The 27284-nt window shown below is 36.3% G+C and overlaps 1 pseudogene; it reads right to left on the bottom strand.

Annotated features, from left to right (window-relative positions):
- LOC121413848 overlaps positions 1-27284 on the bottom strand; it is a 76633-nt pseudogene that overhangs the window by 15208 nt on the left and 34141 nt on the right.

Genomic DNA, 27284 nt, shown 5'->3' with positions numbered 1-27284 from the left:
ACATACGGGTTCCATTTCTCTCGGAAGCCTTCTTTTGAAGAAAAACACAACCATCCGCTGCTTTATCTACATCTATGTCCTCTGTGGTTGCATAAACACTATGAAAATATCCCCGTTCCCCTCTTTCCTTTGTACATCCTTACATTGGCAAACATCCCCAGAGTAAAGGCATGAAAGTCCTATAAAAATTGTGACATCACTGTCGCCTGCCAAGAATAATGAGGATTTAGCTTCACAAGACTGCCAAACATCTGTCCCGCAGAACCAAAAATATCCATGTAGATTTTTTTGCCCAACCTATGGAAGCTTCTTCCAAGTGGCTATATCACCTTATCTCATGGCAGCATCTGCGATCCATGTCGCCAGTGCTTTCTTGTTTCGTGCCTTCAAGAAAATAGTTGGACATGAAAGACCCTATCTCATGGCTACACACTCTAACTGCCCCTCTCCCCCTTTCCTGCATATGGAGTTCAATAGACCTTCTCATACAGCTACAGGAAGAAAAGTTAGATAACAATGTCCTCTCAATATACCCCCTCCCCATTTCTCACATCTAAACACATAATTATGATTCATGTTCAGATACAGTGTGTAGCTCACATAAATATAACATGAATCACAATTTTTTACCAAAAATGTTGACAAGATTTTGCACTTTTAAGGTCAAAGAACTTTCTTTTCAATCCAGGAAGTCAGGTTTTTTTTCAACAGGGAATATTTTTGAAATGAGGAACCCTAAATTTTAATTAGATTATCCTAGAAGATTCAACCTTACATCATCACAAGCACTCTAAAAGGGCTATCTAGTCGTTCATTATCCTGTCAAAAATCTTTTTTTTTTGTTAACTTAAAGTAACAGATCAAAGTCAAGTTTAATGGCAAAACCAAAAAAGTCAATCTAGATTTCTTTTTTTTTTAAATTATTAAATTTTCACTTGGCATCAAAGCCATTTGGTAGTTACATCATAGATCACTTAATTTTAAGTGAATTTAGAGTGAGCAGACAAATGTTACTCACAAATTTCACTTTTAAATGATCAAAATCACTCAATAACGAGTTTCTGTTTAATTCAGGTAATTTTATTCTCCCTCTTTCTATATATCAACAAAGTATTTTTAGCATTCAATTTTGTTTCTGTGTATTTTTTTTAACAATAAAAAGAGGTTAAGACCAAAATATCTCTTTTATTGATAAAACATAATTCAAATCATGATTTTAAAATGAAATACATTATATATACCTATGAATAGACAAAAACCTTTGAACTATTTATCAAAATTGAATAAACAAACTGACAAAAAAATCCTTAACTTTATATATTCAAATTTTAAATGATTGGGATTTAGCAAATACACAGAAATGAAAAAGATCATGTTTAACTTCAAAGTGACCAATTCAAATATCCTATCACATTACTTTTTATTCTGAGAAAAAAAATCTCCAATACCAACAAACCAATTTTCACTATAGGAAGTAGATGGTTCAACAGCAGTACCAATTCTATTTTTGGATAGCCCCTTCAGATGACAGGGTATTCTTTCACCCTTGTCTTGGTACAGAAAGACAAGCTTGGTCCAACACCTGTCCCCAGGTACTTGATTACATACCAGGGCCCCGTCTTACAAAGAGTTACCATCAATGTCACAATATTTCTTTAGAAAATTTGCTCAATGTCCTTAGAAAACAAAGCGAGGTATACTGAATTGTCAAGAAAAACAGTGCATGTATGAATATACATCATTTCTACCAACTATTCTGAACAAACGTGTATGTTAGATGTTGCCGTTGCTGGCTTTTCAATTGCAACCCTTCGTAACACGGGCCCCAGATTGTGAAGGATCTAGTCACAATATCCTTATAAGATTTATTCTTTTATTAATAAACATTATACCCATGGATTCAATCTTTGTTTTTCACTGCTGCCATAAAAATGTAGACAAATATAAAAGATTGGAGCAAAAACCTCATGACCATCAACCATTGTAGTTGAAGATCTAAGCATCACTTGGAGGAATCTTATCGACTACCAAATCACAAATTTTCTTGAACTCTACACGCTCCACATTCTATCCAACTGCAATAACCAATTTATGGTGAAAATAATTTCTTGATGATGAGTGCTAACAATTAACATCAACAACAACCCAAAGTCCGTTGTACACTTGACTTCAATGAAATCAACCCTGAAATAATAGTCAATGTGCAACAAAAGTTATGATTATGAATACTTGGTATTACGATAATCATGAAATAATATAATGGATTATAATGTATATGTATACTGTAATGGAAATGAAGTGATTGTGCGCTATCATGATATGAAACATTTGTGCAGACTCAGAGGTAATGGGCTGTTATGTATTTTATAATGGATCTTCATATACATATATAATGTTGATGTTATCAGATTTTAATGCAAATGAGATATAAAAGAACATGAGGATGGTTCTACAACAGATTATACATATGTGCGATTTCACAAAAAATTATAAACATCTAGCATTTTAGGATAAACAGGACATCATACATACAATTTGATGTCAAAGAAGAGGGGACTGAAGACTTGAGAAATAAAGTAAAACTCAAAGAAAGAAATGACTCATCTTGACAATGACTTTACCCCCCCCCCCCTCCTTAAAAAACATAAATCTATAAGAAAGTCAATCCAATTTGAATAAATGAATAAACAATTATCCTAGATTGTATGATGACTATTGTATGATGATAGAATCGTAAATAAAATTACCTGATTAAGATAAGGAGGCATCTGAGATTCCTCTGGTACTCTTGTTAATGTTGCTTGGGTCTAGAAAGTAAGGGGAAAAAAACTTTATACTACTGATGAAAATAATGAAATGGAAACCAACAATTGGAAATTATATCTCTAGAAATATACGAGTCATTGTGCTGAAGTGAGGGAGGGAGAAAGAGAGAAGGAAAAATAATCAAAAGTATTTTTCTGACAAAAATTATTTCAAAACATCTTGGGGTGTGGCTAAGTTGATCAATTTTACCAGAATCCTTAAAACAAAGCAACATTTTGTGTACAGAGTCGATTGGATTTGAGGCTTCCAAGGCAAAATGTTGAAAAAAAAATACTTTAGACCAATGAATTTCTTAGATTAACAAACAAAAGTAAATAAAATCTACAAATTTGCACTGACTGACTTATAACAGGACTCATGTTGTCATTGGCAAATTATTAAGACAACATTAAACATGATTCATGACATCATGACATCATTATGACATTGTGAGTTTGTCTGACACAACTCTGAGCATTTTTTTCTGGACCTGAAGTGATTAATAAACATTGGCAAACCATTATGACATTTAACACACCTTATGACATCATAATGACATCATCACGATGTCATGCGTTTGTTAGTGCACCTCTGAATATTTTATAAGACTCAAAGCATATTAATGAACATTTATTTTTTCATTTGTCTTGCTGTATATAAAAGTAAGAACTGAATATTATAATCATTAACATATTTATGGGGGTCATAGGTGAAGTTCACCCTGACAATAAGTTGGTTTTAATGCCAAGATTTCAATCGGGGGGGGGGGGGGGACTGCAGAGATTGACAGAAAGGGCAGAGAGAGAGAAAGTGCAGTGTGAAAAAGAGGGAAGGGAAGGTAAGAGAGAGTGGGATTGTAAATAAAGAGGGGAAGAGAGGAAAAAAAGAGAAAAGAAAAGGAGAGAGGAGGGGAGTAAGGGGCATAGAATGGTAGTAAAAAGATACGCACATAGTGGTTTGAGCCCTAATTTCACCTTCCTTATAACATCACCTTTGATAAACACTGCATAAGTTATAACTTCCATCTCCAAACATTCCATGCCAAGAAGTAATATGTGCGTATAATAGAGAATATTAAAAGGAATTATCATGAAGGAAAACCGACTCTGACATGGGAACACAGTGCAATGCACTTACATCCAAGATGAGACACATTGCCATTTGGTCTACAACCGTTTTGTCTAACTTCCATTTGGTCTAATCCTTTTAATCAACAACCAATGCATCTACTAAAATGCGGTGTAATTGCCATTCAGCCATTTACAGCTTTCTCTAAATTTCCAGTGAGGCTCTACCCATTTCGACACATATCCACTTGGTGCATTTATGGTAGTGGATCGTATGACCAAACACTTTTCATGAATTCAATCATATCGAACACATCCTTCTCATAAAATTCAACAAACTTTCACCATAAATACACAATTACCTACAAAATATAAATATATGTAAAAATTTTGCCGAAACCATTATTCCTTTTTACGATATTCGCTTCCAATCGGACCCCTCTTCACATGTGATATATTTTGGTCACTTGAAAAAGGTATTGCATTACGGAACATGTGTTTTCTATGGGAAAAGTTGAGAAAACAACAAAATCACTAATGAGCTATTTTGACCATATCTTATTTTCTTTGCAATATTAAGACTTTGAAAATGTGTTTTTGACCATTTTTCATCATCTTTCTATTCAAGTTCCCTTTGAAAAGATGTTGCAAAGTTTTAAGCGTATGAAATTATTTTCGGACGCGTACGATACACGTATTCGGTTATACAAGGCCAGTCGTTAATACAATCATTCACTATACTACATGATCAGACAAACTGTTTGTGAACAAAATTTTTCTAAAGTACAAAATAATGAGCAGACAAGGTGGAAATCCGACAAAATAGAAATTAGACCACCCGTACAGTTAGACCAGGTGAGTATTATACCCCTTTCATAAACCTATCCTCCAATTAGCCGCCTAAGAGTAATGCGGATAATTCAATAAAAATTGCGTTCATAAACTCCGAAAATAATCCGCACTATTTTTACGAGCGCCCGTCCTGAAAAAGGAGGATAATCATCATGGCAACCGCACACACCCCCTCCGATGTGGTTGTGTTGGAAAAGGGTGACCTTGTGACCGCTCCATGGCAATTATCCGCATTACTTTTGAAATGCGTTCATAAAGTCAAAATCTGGTCCCGATGCTGCTATTATGCGGATAATTGCAGCATCAAAATAATGCGGATAACTCTGGTCCTCCTCCGATTTTACGACCAAATTATGCTGCTATTAGCCGCATAATTGGGTTTATGAAAGGGGTATAAGACCAAGTGAATACTTGGACCAACTGTTAATTACACCAAACTGATAATAGACCAAGACCCAATAACACAATGGTTAGAAATAAATTGCTAAATGAAATGGCCTATCAAGATCATCGTTGTATGCGCATTCAGCTCAGTAGACTGACCAGGAACCAATCAGAATTGTTCTTTCAAATTAGCAATTCATCACAAACTTTTGTGCTATGGGGCACTAATGTCTTTAGCCATGATGTCATTAGACAAATAGAATGCAGACCAAGTGGATGCCATCCCACAATGCAACACTCATCTCCTGACGACACCTTGATTTTTTCAACTTTTCTTCGCTAATGATAGATAGGAAGCATTAGATTTATCAATTGATTTAATTTTTGGCGAACAGTACAGCAGAATCTTGAAATGGCAGGATATATGATTATCAATTCCATTTGGATTGATTATTTTTGTTTATATTATCTCATGTGTATCTTCAGTAATGTTGAGGAAATATTAGTTTGATCATGATGAATATGTCAGTGTCTGAAGGATTTGTTTCCAATTTGCATCAGACATTTTACAATCAGTGGAAGCATTAACGGTCTGTGCATTCCAATCACTGCCAAATTGGCAACAGTTTAAAGACAAGTTCCTTGGTTACCCTGTGTTTACTACATACCATATTCAAAGCCATTTAACTTTGACAGATATTTCATTCATATTAATTATATACATGCATCTGTTATATTAAGAGCATCATGGAAGTTTTTCATTTCTTTCTGGCATGCATTAGGTAGGAGCTCTCATTAAATAAAGGATACATTTATCTTGGCATAGGATGGAGAAACATATCAAAAACTTCCCAATTCCTATTAGATTTTTGCCAAAATCTGAATAATGATATATATAACACTGCATTGTAGTTATCCTTTTTTCTTGGTAATTTGACTTAAATGAAAAAAAGACTACCCTACATTTCAGCATTCTATCTTGAAAAGAAAGCGTTGAGATTTTTTCTAAAATTTTCTTCTTTTCTGTGGGGGGGGGAGGTGAAGAACCACTTTGAGTGAACCATTTCAACATGGTGTTTTTGCGTATCTTTCTACATCCGACACTTTCAAGTCTGGGTAGAGTTTCGTTATACCGTTTGAATATATCAATTCTCATGTGTAACTTCAATTCTCAGAAGCTAAAGTTAAAAAATAAAGTTGAAACTCAATCTTTGAAGATGAAAATAAATCTTGTTCATAACAATCACCTGAATGCTAAACACATTTGTTAAAATTAAATTTAGTGAGGGCAGTAGAAAATTCACCCCAACTGTGTTTAAATATTTAAAAAAAACACGAAATCTTATAAGCATAAGAACTGGTCACAAGCCATGGGTAAAATTGTGAATAATTTATGTTTACGACCAGTGCCCCCCCCCCCCATAGACCAGTGCCGACTGCCGTGCCATGTAAAAGACATACTTCTACTACTTATTGTAATACTAACTTTGCTATAATAATAACTATAAATAAATAACTAATACTGGGTTTTGATAGGCTGTTGAATATGGCACGTTGCTCCGACAGCCAGTCAATAGTCAGTATTCCATGAGATTACTATAACAGCAAATTTCTATCACAGTAATACTAGGGCCCCATCTTACAAAGAGTTACGATTGATTCGATCAAATTATTACTCTATGGAAATCCATCAGTGTCATAATTTTTTCTACAGGTAATTTGCAAAATGTCCTTTGTAAAGAAAGGAGCACACACCAAATTGTCAAGAAATCAATGTTATATGGATATACATTCATATCTACAAAAAAATTTGAATAAACTTTTTTTATATGTTGACTTTGCTGGCTTTCCATAGTTGCGATTAATCGGATCAATCGCAACTCTTTGTGAGACGAGCCCCAGTTCAGCATAAACATTCATGCTAAACTTATGCAGTGAAAGACAGGATCAACTATCAACTTAGAAAGATGGGAAAACAGATTAACAGAAGGTAGCTCCAGCCTACTAATCTTACAGAATATACAGAAAATATACCATGGGTTGCCAAACTATGTGAAGTGCAATTGAGTTTGTGATGGTGTTAAAAGGAGTTCACTAACACATATACACAACATGCACTATACTGAAGGGATAAGGGATATTATTAACAGAAAATGGGGGTTTCATCAAGTGACAGAACAGAGACAAGTAGTGGAATATCATACTAAGGATCGGTAGAAAAATAACCGAAAATTAATTTATTATTTATCCATGCAAGGTGTGTTAAAGGCTAGAAAGTTTCAAAGTACCCAGTGTCATGTTACAACACAACATGATACAACACGTTCTCAATGAGTAGCCGACTTTCAATAATTGTTTTCAATGTTATCTTTGCACAAGACCTAGAAAGAGTCTGAAATGCATAGACTACTCAAATAAGCAGACAGAAATCTATCCAGTCAAGAATTGAATATCATGGTTTGCAATTAAAAACAAAAATGGAAAGAGCTATACTAGATATTAATTTCATCTTGTGGCAAGACAGATTTACGAGTGTTTTATATTGCTTGCTTAAAACTACTTTAATGAAAGAAAAAAAAGAAATGCTTTTAAAGAGATGAAGATAATTCTCCGTACAGGGCTAATGGTAATCACTGAGCTGACCATTCTCCCAACTCCATCTATACAGTAGAGGAGAAATTGAGAATTCACTTCCAACATAAATGTATTTCACAAATTTTTATATCGTGGGCTCCGTAACACAAAGATTTGCAATCAATCGCTAAATGAACTGACCAATCACTATCAATGTTACACACGCATTAGGTTTAAAATACTGACCAGGGACCAATCAGTGCGGTTCTTTCGTATTTGCGATTCAATGCAAACCTTTGTGTTACGGAGCCCAGGAGTCTTCTAGTAAAAGACGCTTGGTGTGAAATTTCAAAGGGTTGTAATTCTAAGAAAATTTTGAGTGAGATGTGAAGATCACTTCATAAATCAAGACATGGGTGAGAAAATTTGTCTATTAATCCATTGAGCCCTTTAGCTGTTATGTGGGTTAGGGTCTATAGAAGACATTTTTTTACAAAAATCAAATGCGGTTAAATCTAGCATCTTGTTTCTTTTGTCTTGTTTTGAAAACAAGAGATATTTTTTGTTATTAATGACACCTATACAATTCTAAGAAGATATAATACATTGGTCTGAATTCACAAAGGTGGTTTTGAAAACCCACGGTTAAATCCATGGTTTATGCAGATTTCCTGTATAAATTACGCTTAATTTAGCGCGTAACGGGCACGTGTATAAAAGATATCCAATGCTGATGCGAGTTTTTGTCACAGTGCGCCAAATTAACGCCTGTTACCATGGTTAAATACACTATTTATTAATGAGTCCACTCTTTGAAGAGTGGACTCGTGAATAAAAACAGTGGACTCATTAATAAAATAGCGTGAATAACCACGGCAACAGGTGTCAATTTGGCACACTGTGACGAAAGCGCGCATCAGCATTGGACTTTTTTTTTTCAATGCCCGATACCCCCTAAATTAAGCGTAATTTATACAGGAAATCTACATAAACCATGGATTTAACCAAAGGTTTTCAAAACCACCTTTGTGAATTCGGGCCATTGTGTTGTAACAATGACAAGAGTGAGACTGTAGGAAGTGAGAGAAAGAGAGGGTGATTACCTGTGCAAGTGCATGTGCAGGAGGGAGGTGGTCTTCGGAGGAATGGGCGTTCCAGAAATCGATTGGCCCCACCCCACTTACCGATACCGATCCCGAGGGGGTGGTCGCCTCCGTCGTCGAGTCCCCATCGCCGTTCTCCTCGTCGCTGGTCTCGTCATTGGAATGCGCATCAATGTTCTGCACCACCGTGCTTTCCGTTAACTCCATGATAGGTTCATTCAGCTGCTTGCCTTCGACGAATCGCGAGTCCGAGCTCAACCTCTTCACCCTGCAGCCGTCATCGGCGGATAAGTTCTTGACAATCACTCCGTCGCCGAGCATGTTCTCCCGTGTTATCCTCAACCTCTCCCGCTCGCTGAGTTTTTCGATGGGTAACGACAGATCGGGCTGGCTGCTCCCGTCTCCGTCTTCGTCTCTCGTTGGAGGACTCTCCAGGCCCTGAGAGATTCTGGAAGGTGACGGCGAAGGGGATCTCAGCAGCGATGACGACGACGATGATGATATCACCAACCTGCCGTCCTCGATGTCGGCCTCTACAACGTGGCCCTGTGGAAGTCTGTCCTCGTCGTTTCTTCGCTTGGTGTCCTTATAGATTTTATCGGAGTAGTACGGAGGTGGAGTTTCTTCGGTGGGTGTGTCGTAGTCATGAGAAGGGAATGCAGGCACTGAGTTTCCTTTAGATGTAAAAAAATCAAAATGGTAAGTCATTTTTAAATGAAGGTTACTGTAATTTATACACATGACTAAACTATTTTCCTTTATATACATGTATATATACTCCTCTCTTCACATTATGTATGGGGCGTTGTGGCGTGCGCCTGTAATCCAAGCTATGTGGGGAAGTTACAAATTGATGCAGAGTTTGAGGTTCGAGCCCTGGTCACGCCTCTCGGATGGTGACGTTAAAGGTCGGTCCCAGACGTAAATAATCGTATCTGATTAATACACTGTACAAGTCTGACAAAACTCAAATACACACACATATGTATGGGGGAAAGTTGTTCTGTTTTTTTTTTGGGGGGGGAGGGTGGGGGAGGTTTCAGCACAAATATCAGCATTAGCTTGAAGTTGAGTTTCACGGTAGTGCATACTCTCAGGTAAAACATAATATTCTGATAACTTGGGAACATGAGATTTTCTACTTATTTTCTATTTGACATGTCTTTAGGGTGGTAACTTCACTCACCAACATATTGCTTTGTTTGCTCTTCTATTCGAAAAGCAGATCTGGGCTCCATAACACAAAGATTAGCGATCAATCACTAAATGAACTGACCAATCAAGATCAATATTACATGTGCATTTGGCGCAAAATACCGACCAGGAACCAATCACAAGTGCTCTCTCATATTTGCTATTTATCGCTAAGCTTTGTGTTACGGAGCCCTGGTGAAATTAATCCACCAACTTCTCTCTTATAAGCTTCTTTAACTTGTATATTAATACATGCCAAAAGTATTTTAAGCTACATATCTGCAGTCAATACAATGTTGAGACGGTACCTTATGTATGACATCATTACCAGGGATTTCCCCGCTAGCATGCATATCATGAAATGAGAAAGAAATCTGACATTTGGTCAGAGCTTTGCAAACAATATACGATCAAACACATTCACATAATGCAGGTGCCAAATTCTTGAAATGAAAAACATATTTTGTCAGGCACTAAAAGAGCAGAAATTATGTTCATGAGGAATCTGAAAGAAAATCACATAGTGCAGGTGTACAGAGTGATATGCAAATACTTAAAATGGTATTGTTAATCTTCCATGTATTGTTCAATGCAATGCCTCTCCCAAAAGAGTAAATTTGCATGAAGATCCACTAGCACGCAACAGGTGATATGGTCCGACAATGAGCAAGAGTATGGTCATATACAAACCAAAAGATCAAACTAGAGCCCAATTGCATAAAATTAACTATGAAAGCAACATGGAATCTTGATTTGGTTGGCTGTTTAGCAACTTTTTTTTTACCATGGTAGTTACCACAGGGTAGTAGAGTTTATCATCCAGGTCAATTTCAAGCATGCACGGTCCCATTACCATGGTAACGATCGATCATACGGCCGCTTTTCATGATTGATTGTACACTGTGGTCAATGCAATCAATTTTACAGGTAATCTTCTATAATGACTACTAAGCTTTGTGTTGCAGTCTCCATTATCATAGCAATGAACTAGTAAATCTGATTTTGCTAGGAAATTTAAAAAAAAAGAATAAATACTCAACTGCTGGCAAGCATGTGAACTTAATAGATATTGAAATTAAAATAAAATTGTTTGTGCTACTCACGTGCAGGCAACCAAAGATAATAAAAACTTGCAAACATGCTCCGCAACATGCTCATCGATTAATTAAAAAAAAGTAGATTGATACCTTTATTATGTCTGTCTTTGTCTATGCGTTTCCGCTCACCTGTGTATCTCTATAGAGATGATAGGAGAAATGAAGAAAGAAAATGAGAAAGTTAGATCGAGGATACGAAAGCAGTGACTCAAGTCACAGCCGAGTGATGTTTCAATGATTGACCTTGGCGTGGGAGTGGGTTACTGGGGCTCGGAGGGGACGTGCCTTGTGGGAACATTCGCTGCTTCCTGGCGGGGGAACATTAAATGGGTTGGAGATAAGAAAATTGATCGAAAAAATGTTCTGGGATATTTTGATAGAAAATGGGAGCAGCAATGATGCATAGAACGTGTAGGATGCTCTAATAGTAGTCCCACAAGCCTTGTGGGGAAACATCTGAATTATATTGTATTAAAGGGATGGTCCAGGCTGAAAATATTTACATCTAAATAAATAGAGTGAAATTCAGAGTAAAATGATGAAACTGTCATCAAAATCGGATAACAAATAATGAAGTTATTGAATTTTAAAGTTTTATGTTATTACATGAAATTATAAATGTTTCATTTTTTCAAACATGTGTAAATTATGTGTCTCCATTATGATGAAATAAGTTGTGGATGTAAATAACTGTTGTACTTAATCACTTGTCAATCCAATTGTTTTAGTTCTTGGTAGAAAAATTTTGAATAAACCTAATTTCATATAATAAAACACAATAGAACAAAATGGGGATATGACATCATCGGCAGAACTTCTTTATCACAGTTTACTGGGTACTTGAACAAGAAATGGTTATAAAAATTATTAAAAAAACCCCTCTACATCCTACCCCATTGAACACAATGCAATTCAAGAATAATGAACAATTTTCCATAGACCCCAAACAGAGTTACTACAGATACAAGGCTGAATAGACTATTATACTACGGGGCAATGTCCTGAAGTGCTTCACAGATATACTATTACCAAAGTCATCAGATAATAATTGTAATTTGTACAAATATCAAGTGTCATCTAATGAGAAATTAACCCTATTGGCCAAAACTGCATCCAAATTTCCCCAAAGGCCGGTATTTTTAAAATATCTATTAACATTTTCCAATCTTTATACACTATTGAATTATTTTTTTTTATTAACTTAAAAATCTTAAAAATACATCATCATCATCATCGTCATCACCACCACCACCACCAACATCATCACTAACAAAATCATCATCATGACAATCATAATCTAAAGGGGAAGTTTTAATACATAATCAATTTCCTTTTAATACATCACAATACATTGCTAGAATACTTTCAACAATACTGTTTGCATGAATATCAATTACATTCTCTCAGAGTCAACTATTACAATCACAGAAACTCAACAATGTATCCCCCTTCATTTGACATGTTGTGAAATACAATATACAAATGTCTACCACTGCAGATTACACTATGATAGTTTCAGTATCTAAATTGTGCAATTTACCATCGTAAACACAGGGAAAAACCCAAGTAGGGATTCCCTATATTGTGTATATTTTTATTAAAGTGATATCTCTAAGTTATCAAAGATACAATCTTTTCGACTTATAGCTGTCAAACTGATTGGTCGTGATGTAGATTTTTGTCATAAATGAATACAAGGGATTTAGGGTTATTTTGTATCTGAATTCAAGAAATTGGGTGCTCATTTTGTGTCTGAATGCAACAGATAAGGGGTTGATTTTTTTTTCAGAATATGAGAGAAATAATTTTTTTTAGGTCTACTAAAAGGCGAGAAGGGCACAAGGGTTTATTTTTGTCTGAATGCAAGGGAGCAGAGATTGATTTTTGTCTGAGTGCAAGGGGAAATCGATTAATTTTGTTCTATAAAGGGGGAAATGGATTTGATTTATTTCTAAATGCATGGGAACAGAGGTTACTTTTGTGTCTCAAATGAAGGAAAAGGGGGCTTATTTTGTGTCCAAATTCAAGGGGATTGGGGTTCATTTTTGTGTCTGATTGCAACATAAAAGCGATTCATATAATTTGTCTGAACGCAAGAGATTAAGGGGTTATTTTGTGTCTGAACGCAAGGGGATGATGGGGTCTTACTTGTTTCTGAGTGCAGAAGAATGCAGGTTGTTTTTGTTTTTACTCAACCCTTGGGAAACAGGGATTGTTTTATGTCTGAATGCAAAGGAGCATGTATTCATTGTGTGTGGAATGTATGAGAAAACCAATTTATTTTGAGTGTGAATGCAAGTATTGATCACCTGATCTCTTGAAGCTCCACCATTGGGTACGTACGACCCTAGCGTCATGGTGCCTTGTACTCTCCTCTTCTCTCGCTCTTTCTCGTAAACCTGTAAATCAGAATTAAGGAAAATAAGACAAAATGAAATCTATTAATGCATATTTCACTAAAAAATGGTGAGCAAACCATTGATTTATAAGAGAATAAAGAACAAAAGAACCAAAGGCAATTGTCATCTATGTCACTTCAATGAAAAAAAAACACCCTGTCATCTACGTCAGATGTCTATAGAAGTTAGGATGGACGCTTCCAAAAAACGATATCTGAAACCATGAGGAGTCACGGAGATAGAGATTGCCTAACATAGCAAGCAGTTCAACTGCACCGTCCAGCACAAGCACCGGACACAAAAATCACCTGTTTTAATCTTCAAGTGTGAAGGACACAGGTCTACACTGAAGAAGAAGAAGAAGAAGCTGCTTTCACAAATCAAATTCTCAAGAAACTTTTCAAAGCAACAAAGGAATGATTGTGTCAACATTTTAATCACACTTACGTAATGATGATTCTTTACCATGTTTCTTTCAATTATATTCTGGATTCTGGTTTCATACATAACCAATTTAAACCACCTTAATGAAGTTGGTACAAAAAAATGTTAAAACCGCTGTTTTCGACTCATCGTACGGCCGCCGAAGGGGAAATGTGACTCAGGTATAAGTTGTGGTTTAACTACAGATAGCCAATTGTAAAACAATCTCTAAAAGCACAAGATTAAATTACAGCTCATCGGCACTCGAAACATTCATGAATATCTGGGGACAACAACCAAAATAGCTCTCTTAAGAGCATGAGGAAAGAGCATGGCAAAAAGAAGAAACATACTGAACAGTCTAAACAAACTTTGACATAATTCAACAAAGAGTTAGACCATGGCCAAAGTTAAACTGGAGTTATATGGGCCTATAAGTTTGAATTCTAAAAAATTCTGTCAGTCAGAACGGGCACTGAATGTCACTTCCAAGGGGGTAGTTATCAGAATAATGATCTCCCATGGTGACCTAAGGGAGGGGAAACTTTCTGACTCACCTTTTTCTTTCGATCTGATAAAAGAAAGTTCTTCTTGCCACTAAAAACAACCCACTCTAGTATCTTCTCTCCAGCCTTCTCATTAAAGGCCAAGTTCGTGAAAAATGTAATTTGATGTAAGCTGATCAATGCATTTACAGTAAAATGGTTTTTAGAAAAAAAACTGCATTAATGCAAAGAAGGAAGAGAGGCCATATACATATGTATATTTTTATGGTTTATTTTTAGTGTTTGGCTAGCGTTGTCAGAGGGAGAATTTTTTTACTCTTACAAATACAATAACCAATATCAGGCAAAGTGATAACTATAATAAAACAATAATGGATAAATCAAATCAAATTGTTTCACTAGCCAAGTATAAAGTGGGCTTATTATTTGTAAGACAAAGATTTTAATAAGAGCCCAGGAACCACTCGGAAGTCACAACTAGCATAATAGCTTTATCATGTCTGCTCGATCTATTATTCTGTATTTGGGCCTCAGAAGACAATTGCTAGAGTCAGCTTCAATAAACAAAACCAATATCACTTATTCAGCTACCTGACACAAATGTGAGGTTTGGATTGTAATCCAATATTCTTTAATTTGTAAAGGAATGACAGCGGTTTGCCAAAAGTCTCAGGACAAAAGTAGTATGCTGATAATTGTCAGCAATACCTAAGATCAAAAATCTTTCTGACAAGTAAAATGGATCCTTGCCTACATACATCTATTTCTATGAACACACACTTAATGAGTGCATTGCCCATTGTGCACCTGTATAAAAGCTCTAAAGTAGCACTTCTTTCCAGCAGTACACCTAGAGCACCTCTATTTCTGTCTTGTCATTAATCCCTTTGACCTTGTTAGGTCTCCAGGAGGGGTGAGAGGGCTTCAGGAAGACGAAGATAAGCCAGCAACGATTAGTTTGAACTTCAGGTGCTTCCCGCTCAGCCAATCCAAGTTTGCGATTAATTTATTAATCATGGTCCTGTTTCACGAAAATGTCATCAATAATATAGGTTAAAATTCACGAGTTCCTTCTCAACCAGGCGCAGATTCACTGGGACTTTATTTGTTGCTTGTCTGATTTTTCTATGAGTAATTGGAGTCCCCTTTTTTGTGTAAGAACCCTTTCTATACATTTTAGTGTTGTTATTTTATTATGTGACTGAATCACTAGGAATACTAATGACTGATCATACCTTAAGGAGCATTAAGGGCCTTACCACCCCCCCCCCCCACACACACACACACACCCTATCCCTGCTGATAAACACAGGCACTAACATACTTTGCAATGGAGGAACCTACATGGAGGAGTGAGGTGTAGAAGACAAGGTTTATTTCCAATTCGTCTCATGCCAATTCATCCACTCATCTACTATCATTTGGTCTACCATCAGTTCGTTCACTCATCACATGGTCTACTTTCATTTAGTCTAATGCCATTCCGTATGATAACCAGTTGGTCCAATAGCCATTTAGTCATTATACCATTTGGCCTAATTGGACTAAGTGTTAAATTGTGCAAAATGAATAGAAATTAAATGGATATTAGACCAACTGGTTATGAGACGAAATGGTCATAGACGAAATGGTGATTAGACAAAGTGATGATTGGACCAAATGGTTGTTAGACGAAATGTTGATGGACTAAATGAAAGTAGACCATGTGGTGAGTGGAAGAGTTGGCAGTGGACGAATTGGCAATTTACCATAGAGTACGGTGTAGAAAGGGTCACAAAACATTTGCCCCGGGCTTTATTTCATATACAATATTGGGTTACGGTATCAATAGTGTTTTATGTTTGGTTTAGGATAAGGTATAAGTGTTAAATCCAGTGCTAAAGTTGGTCATTCCATTGGTGTGTGCAATTTGCAGTGGAGCAATTGTCACCGGAGCAAATGTAATGGAACCTTGGAAAGAGCTGGGTGCGATAGCAACTCACATTAATTACACAAGTTAGACTTCTCCTTCTGGAGCTAACTCATACAATAAATGAGAAGAGAATGGAACCCATAGGTTGTGTACCTGAGATGTGTAAAATGTGTAAAAGAGGTGAACATAAAAATACAAGAAGGGATTAAGAAACAAGAGGCGGGGGGGGGGGGGGGGGTTGAGTCAGTCTGAATTTAGAAATAGAAGGAAACACTAATAAATTGCACAAGCCATGAAAGAAAAGACTCAAAGTGACTGAAAGAAATTTGGCATTCAATCAATCATGACTTTGAAAGAAGAAAAACCAGAAAAGAGAGAGGTAACAGAAAGATCGAGGAAAAGATACTGTACAACGATACATTAATCACCAACAAGAGGAATCTGAAAGTCAGATTAATCTAGGGAACATGACAATGTTTCCATTTGACACGCAAGCTCTCCAAACCCCCTGCACTCTAAGTGGAAACAAGAGTAAAAAATCTGCCAAGAAAATGAGCATCCTCCTAATGAATATGCACTTCGTGAGGCGAAGAAACATTAGTCAGTGAAAATTCCTTCCTGGATGTGGATGTCATCACCGAGGGGGAAAGTGAGAGGGCTAACATTTATCCACAGGAAGCTAGGGGTTTCCCCTTCTCCTGCTCGCTAGCATCCTATTCTCACGATATCCTCAAGCACTTCTTCTCAACAAGGGCAAGACTCTTTACCTCCGATGTAGTCGATGATTTCATGGAAACACAAGTCAATGCCCTGTATACTTAACCTCCATTGTGCCGCCGACGAGTAGGTGCTGAATTCTCATTAGCTTTCAGAGTGTCAAGTAAAACCTTACGTATTCAGTAATTACCGGATGTACTTAATAATTCCCTTGATAATTTTCAATAAATCATCACAAACTTGTGTCAAGAATCTTTTGGGTATTCCCCTACAGGTTCAGCTTTGGTCATCTGACCATGGATGTCCAAACAGAGCCCTTGCTCATTTTTCTATTTCTTAATTCCTCTCTTCTTCATAAACAAGAGTTACATTACCCATACCTCTCATTTCTTTTCTTTCTTATTCCCTTTCTTCCTGCTCTTCCAGTATTTACTCCCTTTTGTCCTATTTCTCTTCTCCAATTTAATTTAAAATATCATAGTTGAGGTTGCCCCCTGCCCCCTTTAGCAGTGCCCCTGTGTGTATGTGAATCTCCACATTACATTAAACTAACCAGAGACTAGCAATTAGAAGACTAATTATCGTACAGTGAAAGCTGCAGGATTCCAGGAAACCTTGTCCATGTGGTTACAAGAGCTGAGCCATGTGAAGTAAGAGGCCTTTGACATTTTCCTGAGGGGGGGGGTCATAAACCAGTCAGTTAAGTGCCCGAGCCAGGTCACCATTTCTAGTTGCATCACATGTGTCACCAATTGTGCCAAAGAACTCTTCATCATCTGACCAGCTTGAGTCAGTAATGCAGGCTTGTCTTGGGCTCTATTTTATTATTTGCCATCCAATGTATAACATGTATCTGTCTTCTTATTTTCAAATTGTTCCTCTATTGCTACTTGTTCTATAAAATAATGCAAAATGATTCAAGTACAAAACCTCGCCTTTGACTTTGGGCAAGATCTGAGGATTTGCGCCACTTCCTGACCATAGAACCGATGAGTGGATGATCATGGCCATACTCCAATGCTCATGCTAGCAGTTGACCAAAGCTAATAAAGCGTTAAATGTTTGACTCACCCTATTCCAAAGTTCGTCTTCTCCTATTTGACCTCCCTTGAACTCCGTCATGATGTTAGCCAACTCCTCACACGTAAGATTGCAATTCACTGCCAGCCATTCATCTGAAAAGAAACAACATTTTCAAAATTCTCATTAATAAAATGACAGATTTTTAGTGAACGAAAATTTCAAATGACATGGAATTTATATTTAGCTGTATGATTATGTAATTCTCCAGTTATGAAGCACTGTAGAGTAATGGAAGCAAGGCAATTATAAAATACGAAAGTTACAGTATGTCCATGTTAATCAATCAGGTACTTCATGTGATTTGATACTGTCATGGTTATCATTGTTTGCACAATCGTTCCTTGACACTCTGGAACGCGATGTGGGGTTGGCAGGGGAGGGAGTGTTTCATATACTATGATGTTAGGAGCCAAAGTGAACGAGTAGGATATTTTCCCTTCTTTAGAAAAATTAATCAAAAGTGGACAATACCTGCTGGCTGTCACTTTATTCCGTGTACAGCTGACAAAACCCATAGATTATAAACGCTATTTTAGAACCATGTAAATAACAAGATTAATTATTTTGGACCCTTGGTAAACACATGTCATACCAGGTATCAAAGATACAAGACAAGGTGTCAATTACATATTAATCATAATAACCCCACGGATGAATTAAAGGCAAAGACTAAGTCTTAATTTGACTCGTGCTCCCTCCTCATCTATTTAATCCTCTTCAAGAAATTTGGATTTTGGTTTGACTACAAAAAGTGTAACCAACTGACCATATGCTGGTGTGTCACTCGTTATAATATACCCTGTTCGCATTGATAAGAAAGCAGGGTCTAGCCTGTCATATCTTTAAAGTGAGAACAGGGCAAACCTGATCAACGCTACCTGGCAGAGTGCCTTTCGTAGTTCAAACTTAGCACACTTTGAGGGGTGTGCTCATAGATGTCTGTAGGTAATTACCAATGGTTAATGGGTGATGGAACTATCACATCAAAGTGAACAATGTCCAGGGTATACAGTCTTATACTGAGGAAGTGATAGAACATTGCGCTGCACTCAACCCAGGTAAGGTGAATCTGTCCTCAGTAAGATTTTCAATTCCTTGAATGCACTTAGCCCTGCTGATGAAGCAGCAGCTCAAGCCAAAGCCAGGGTAAGGAGATTTGCTCATTATTTCCTCTGAAGAAGCATGATATAGATCTGGCTTTTATTATTCTATTGGAAAAAAATGCAATGGGCCAAACACTACAAAAGATGTATTGATTTTAATCAGACAAATGCAAAAAAATAAATTATCTAAGCTCATTTCAGTGTGAATATGGATAAGCAATATACACTTTCAGAGTTGCCAACCTGAACAAAAAACATTTCAGTATTATAAAAACTGAAAATCAATATTTTGGTGAGGAAATCACTATTTTTAAAGAAATACCAAAGGACAACATATAAAAGTGGAACCTTAGAAATCAGTATTTTGCATGACACCATCAGTATTCTTCTAATTTTTCAGTAATAAATACAGAAAATCTGTACTCCTTGGCAGCTCTGGACTTTTAATCAAAGAGAGTGTAATGCACTTTCATGAAGACAGCTTGTACCCGATTTCCATTTTGTGATACTTAATGAGGGTTTGTGATTGTGGATTAAAGCTATTAAGTCCAGAAATCAGCAGCACAATCTTTAGCTGATCAATATGCTGAACAATAATTAAAAACAGTTCATTTTCAATGAATCATACAGATTCTTAATGAGGAACAGTACAAGAACTTGCACATACAAGGGTGTTGGGAGTAGACCTTCAAACTCCCTGAACAGACCTTCTGTGGTTAGATGATACAACCACCCCCCCCCCCCCCAAAAAAAAAAAATAGAAAAAGATAATTTTTAGAATTCAACAATGTAAAATATCTTTTCTCAAAACAGTCCTAGGTGAGATTTTTCTCTATTAGCCAGCATCATCAAATGCAGATTAGCACTAAAAACAGACGTGAGAAAAAATTCTGAAGATTTTCAAACAAAATGCAGTACAATAGAGTGCCTAAGTATGATGTCATAAATTTTCCTTTTTAAGTGTATTGTGTAGTTTTTGATATCATATTTAGGTTGAACATGAAAGGTATAACCTCATGAATACATAATTAATGTAGCCCCACTGAAATCAATGTATCATATGTCTGGTTCTAAATTTGAGGAACCAGGCAAATGATACATTGACTTTAATGGGGCTAATTCCCGGGCTAATTATGTATTTATGAGGTCATATCTAAGGCCCCCATGAACCGATTCCCACCAAATTTGGGATGTGGGGGTTTTCATCATGTCACACAGAAATAAAGCATAAAAAAGCTGAAATGCAAAAAGATATTTTTTGTGATGTCATCACTTAAAATCTGAAACTCAAACGTCACAAATGATTGAGCTAGTGTCACTCAAATTATTTCTGTCACATACATCAACACTTCCAGTGCAACCAATTTTCTTTGAGAACAAGTATACGATGACGATAACGAGTCCCGAGCAATGGACTCCTTAAACAGATAATCAATGCCATTTCCTTAATGGGAAATGGGCTAAAGATCTCCTCACACAATCTACGTCATCCTCCAACAAGGTCAGCCGATTGAAATTCAAGTCTTCGACTTATTTGAAAAGGTGTCCTCAATATCCATGACTTTTTTTAAATACTTGCAGAGAATTTTTGTGTGTGTGTGTCTACCAAGAGCTAGTGCGAGTGAAACTGTCATGGTTAGGCTTCACAACCATGCGTTGGATTGAAGAAAAAAAACTTTTTGTTTGTGGCGGGTTTTTCTGTTTCTCTCTCTCACACAAATCTGAATTAAAAAGAAAAGAAATTCAATTTTACAATTTCATTTCATATTTTTAACTCGCACATGGTTCATTGTTTACTAACTGAACATGCAGAATTGAAATTTGAATTGAAATTTATAATTTAATTCATCTTTACATTTTACATTTTCGATTTGCACATAGTTCTTTTTTTTTTTTACTACCTGACCATACTTACAATAACATTCATTATAACAAAAACATACATAATGTACTCTACCTAGGTGCCTATTTGGTTAGGCAGAAATTATGATTACCCTGGCTTTAAGTTTAGCTGTAGCTGGCTTTTCCAGCATTATTAAGTTATAAATTATAAACAAAGAATCCTCACCACACTACTCCTGTCTATTAAAAGGGCTTATCATAGGATAATTCTTACAATCCAAGTTTTGTGCACCTACATTATCGTGCCTGTCAGTAGACGAACAGATGCGCAGAGACTGCTACGCTCTCTGAAAAAGCTTCCTCAGATCTTAATTGGGAAATGATCCTGTTGGCATCGCATTAAAACAATAGGGTGGGACTGAGGAATTAAAGGAGCCATGGATCAGGGGGTAAGGGGAAGTGAGTGACCTGCTTAATTTCCTCATTTCATTGTTCATAATTGGTAAGGTATTGGTTATCTGTTGGAGAAATACTGGGGAACACTGAGGGATTATTGTCACAAATCACAAGGGTACCTATAATAGAAAATGCCTGGTCAATTTATCATAATTCAGATATGATGATTTCTCTGAGAAAATAATGAATCAGTATAGGCCTAATGGGTAAAAAGAATGAAAGATAGCTGATAAGCAAAAATGTAGTGCAATAAATCCATAACTCTTTAATATCAATTGTCTAGCTTTTATGGACCCACTTTTACATGATTTATGCTTTAACAAGTTTAATAATTATATTATCTTGGTTAAACATTCTGAACTCCATGTTTTATATCAAAATACAATGCATTTCCTTTTGTCAGGGGCTTGAAACTTATTAACACTAATGGGTTACATATTACTTTATCATTCACTCTAAATCTAATTTTTATTCATTTGTGAAACTTGGGCTGAGATCCAATCATTGTTTAGTATGCACTCACCCACCAGTATGATACAGCACTGCAACCAAACAGCAAAATAAATGATAAGTTTGACCAATGCCTGTTGTTCTAGTACTGATTTGTCATAATCGTAGTTGTATTGAGCATAATTAAAGGAAAACAGAAATTTGTTGGGATACTTTATGCATCAAGTCAATTCTAAAGGTCAAGTCCATCGAAGAATAATGTTGATTTTGATCAATAAAGAAAAAAAATCAAACAAGTATAATGCTGAAAATTTCATCAAAATCGGATGTAAAATATATTCACATCCGACCAGGATGTGAATATAACTGTTTTGTGAAATTAAGCAAAATTTGAAAAATGTCATCATAAAATTGTCAAATTTTGTTACAATTTTGAAATTTTGCTTATTTTTTTCACAAAACCATTATATGCACAACAACTCTGTGACATGCAAATGAGAGAGTCTGTGATGTCCTCACTGACTATTTCTTTTGTTTTTCATTGTTTGAATTACAATTTTTCAATTTTTACAGATTTGACAATTCGGACCAACTTGACTGAACCATAAAATGATAAAGCAATGGGAATACCACATGTTCAGGGAGGGAAAAAAATCTTTGTTTCACAGGACAATGGGGAGAAAATTTAATATTTGCCTCTTTATAATATTTTAAAATATTGTTTTATCATGTTAAATCTTGTTAAATGTATGATTTTATCTTGGATGCTAAAAGGCCATATCGGCCAATCAAACAATGTGTCATATAACAAAATAAAAGGAATAGTGAGGGAGGGGCATTACAGAAACTCTCATTTGCATGTCACAAAGTTGTTGTGGATATAACTGTTTTGCTTTCTGACCAGGATGTGGATAGAACTGTTTGGTGAAATTTCTTATTTTACATCTGATTTTGATGAAATTTCAATGTCATGCTTCTTGGATTTTTCTCTTTTTATTCAAATCAATTTTCTGTTGGGGGTGGACCTGTCTTTTAAGCGTGACATGCTCTATTTTTACCACAGTGTCTGTGAGCTATATACAATTTTCAGGTTGAATATAAAATCTTACTAGAATTGGTTCTCAGACGTATTCAGACCACCTTATTTTATTACTTATTTATTCATGTTTTATTTATTACAAATAATAAAATAAGCTGGAGGCTAGATCAGTTCAGTTATGAAAACTGTTTTACAATGAAGCCCTCCCCCTTGAAGTTTGAGAATGCATTGGAGCGTTTCATCAACATTTTTGTCTGACAAGTTGTCAGATCTGACAATTTTCCCAGATTTTGATTGGCTGAAAAGCACTGTCACTATAGTAACTTGGCAGATAAAACAGGACTTGTTGGATAAAATGTCTGACAAGTCCGTTCATGAAACGGAAAATAATTATTGATCCTTAACAAGTTCTCATAATTCAATGGACATTCTAATGATGGAGTCAGTCTGAACACACCTTTTGAGAGACAATAAAGGCTGAATTTGACACAAGAAACAGCGACAAATTATTTTGTATAAATTAAATTTTCCCTCCTGATTGTGCTCCACTTTTTTCTCCTTATAGCAGTATAAAACTCATATTATGAGTTGATGCAACAAAACAGAGTGGTCAGATATCTAAATTTACATAAAGTGACACCTAAATTGTGACTCGGTTATTGTGTTGCGTCCTTCTCGTGCAATATTTCATATAATTCATAATCTAAGAAGGCAATAATTGGCAAGAAGTCAAGAAGGAAAGAATAAAAGTACAACTTGGGAGGCATTAATTGACTTAGTAGTTCTATAGGGGGTAGAAATAGGATATTGGAGATAACGCAATCGACCAGATCAGACTACCGGTGAATTCAGACTTTGGGGGCACCAAAAATGCCTTTAAAATAACAACATAAAGGAAAGGGGCACACAAAAAAGAGGGAATGCATCACCCTCATTGTTTGAAGAAATAGGTTCAGCAATTCAATTTGCGCTTTGTCAAATGGCCGGCCAATGCAAGACCTATAGAAAGGTTCTCGGCCTTACAGATACATCAGCCTTGACTCTGACAATGGCTTTGAAGCTGTCAAAAAAAGGCGATGTTCAAGATATCTTTTTTGTTATACCATCATTTTTTTTAATACAATAATTATTATTCAAACATCTTTCTTGGGCTAATAGTTTCTCAAAATGACAAACATTTGTTTTAGTTTGCTTGTAGTTTTGCAAAGTATTGTTTTTCAATCCCTTCTCTAGGCAAAGATTTTGCTTTTTTCACATTTTTTTCTGTGATCAAACCCTTTTCTTCAGAACATGTTCAAACAAAGGAGAATAGTTCATGATTTTCAAAGTGTTTTTTTTTGGGGGGGGGTGAGAGGGGATTGACCAATACGTTTTGATTCTTATTGCTCTATATGAAGCATTTTCTACAATCTCAATCATGTTAAACCTTTAGAATGTCAAAAAGGATATAATTCAATGCTTTTCTTAAAGAGCTCCAGGATTACTCTTTAAAGATCTGGAAAAAGGGATACATTACTCATAAAACTGGTGAAAGGGGTGAAGAAAAGGAGGTCAATGTAAGGAAGCTTGCAAAAGTGACAGGAACAACGGCTAGAAAGGGTTATGGCCATCCATAAAGTATATTTGCTTTGATTGTTTTTATTTTACTTTCATTGAAGTATATAACTTATGAAAAGACATCTTAAAGCATGTGTTCAGCCGAGGGGGAGGGAGCCAGAAGGGGCAGAGGGGGATAACTACACAAAGTCACTGAGGACATAACCATTCGAGGGAATCTGAGGGAAGGGGGTGGGGTAACAGTCTTGCATACACAATCCATACGGTCCACTTAGAATAGGGCTCTTAATTCATAATTCCATATTTTAGGATCTCTATTCATAACAGAAAAGGGTAACTTTAATTTTCTTTATATCACAGTTTAGGCTTGCTAAAATCTCCCTGATGCAAAGCTTTCACTTTGCCAAGAATTTGAGGCCAGAAAAGGATGATTTTGGACAGCCATAACAATGATGATGGAAGTTTTAAAGGAAAATGAAACCTTTGGAACAAGTAGGCTTGTGTCGAAACAGAAAAATCAAAGAATAAGAACAGTTTGAGAAAAATCAGACAAACAATGAGAAAGTTATGAGCATTTGAATATTGCAATCACTGATGCTATGGAGATCCTCCCATTGGCAATGCGACAAGGATGTGTGATGTCACATATGAACAACTTTCCTTTTGATGGACTATAAAATGCCCTCAAACTGTCTCTTTTGGCTTTAACTTATGGTGATACAAACTTTTTCTCCATGGTTTATCCTATAAAAATGTGTATTAAATGCCCTCCTAAATAGAAAGAACACGTGATCTACTGATAGATGTGATAAAAGAGGCAATTTAAGTGAAATACATACTAAAGTAATGGGGAGAGTTGTTCACAAGTGACATCACACATATTTGTCGCATTGTCAATTTGAGGATTTCCATAGCATTAGTGATCGCAATATTCAAATGCTCATTACTTTCTCATTATTTGTCAGATTTTTCTCAAACTTTCGTTGATCTGTTTCTTTGATTTTTCTGTTTTCACACAAGCTATTTTGTTCCAAAGGTTTCATTCTCCTTTAATTCAAATTAATGAAACATTTATCTTCTTCCAATCTACGATATGTAGCACATTGAATGAAAATATTTTGTACAAAATAGAATAAAAACAGGAAAAATTGTATTTCTAATATATTCAAATACTGGAAAGCATAATGACAACTATTCTGAAGTACAGTTTATCTTGGCCCATGGTATAACTCTGTGCTAAAATCATGGGTTGCCAAAATGTCAAAATTTCAAAGATATTGTATGTTTCATGTTTACTGTCCTTTTTCATTTTGCTATTATGGCAAAGAAAATGTATTCAGGTCTTATTCCCAGGCAGTTCACAATGATTTGAATGACAGTTAAGCTGATAAATTCAAGCTGCACATTTTGAGATACCCGTCGATATTGGCTATTCCTAGTTAAACCACAACATTAAACCAGATTTTTAATTAAATACTTGCCAATGGCTTGTAATGGTCCATCATAGAATAAGGGATATGAGAATGAGGAACAAAGTGAGCTGGGAAAGATGAAGAATTGCAGCAGTGTCGAAGGTTTGTTGGAATAGATGTCTTGGGAGGGCAGGAAGTAAACCTGGAAATCTCGACAGGAAGTGAAGAAGGGGCCCTGCCTCACCGTAATCAAACAGGTACAATCCAATCTCTGCTATCACTTAGCATGTCCAGGTTGTAAGGAATCATTTCAAGGATTGCATAATGAAAAGTATGATAGTTGGAATAGTGAAAGGGAAACATAGGCAAAAAGAAACATTTCATGAAAAAACTTGAAAACTCTCTAAAATGCTATTTCCTCATTTGAAAGCTATCACACTTCTCTACGACTGAGACCAGGGACCAGTCCCTTTGAAGTGAGCTTGTACATCTTTTGAGAGTGGATTTAAGGTCTTATTGGAGTGAAACTATCTTCAAAAGGCAGTTTGCCTCAAGGGGGCAAAAAGAGCTATAGGATGAGCACTTCATTCCAAAAGGATCAGTCCCTAGTCTAACTCACAGAGTGTGATTACGGATCAGATTATTTCTTACAGTAAAGCGGCATATACGGTGGGGGACCAAGGGGTAGTGCCCCCCACCTTTCTATAATATATATCCAAACACAATGAATCCTGGTCAACCCTCCCCCCCCAAAAAAAAAAAAAAATACAACGGCATAAGCAAGACAGGAGTGTACAGGTGGGAGTTGCTTTGCAGTCACTTTTCGCAGTCTTCATCATTAGACGTTATCACTTATGTTTATCGTAACAGCAATGATATACATGTAGCTGCCACCTCCGTATAAATTATAGGCTACCTAACCCGATACTACAGTCTCGCCAATGGAATCGACTCTAAACCAAGCAACAGCCGGGCTGTGAGATTGGCTATAAACAATAACTTTGGTCACACTGGAGTCAGTTCCACTGGTGTGACTAAGATTGGAGCATTGTGGCCCAGTGGATTAGTCTCCGGACTTTGAAACAGGGGGTCGTGGGTTCAAATACCAGCCATGGCATAGTTTCCTTCAGCAAGAAATTCATCCACACTGTGCTGCACTCAACCCAGGTGAGGTTAATGGGTACCTGGCAGGAATTTATTCCTTGAAATGCAGAGCGCTGGAAGCTAGCTGCTTGAGCTACAGCCGGGTAATAATATACAAGTCCTTGGGAAGTGCATAGAGACGTTTCTTCATAAAGTGTTATGCGCT

The sequence above is a fragment of the Lytechinus variegatus genome, chromosome 4 (assembly GCF_018143015.1).
Source record: "Lytechinus variegatus isolate NC3 chromosome 4, Lvar_3.0, whole genome shotgun sequence".
Lineage (NCBI taxonomy): Eukaryota > Metazoa > Echinodermata > Echinoidea > Temnopleuroida > Toxopneustidae > Lytechinus > Lytechinus variegatus.
This window is presented reverse-complemented; position numbering and strand designations above follow the sequence as displayed.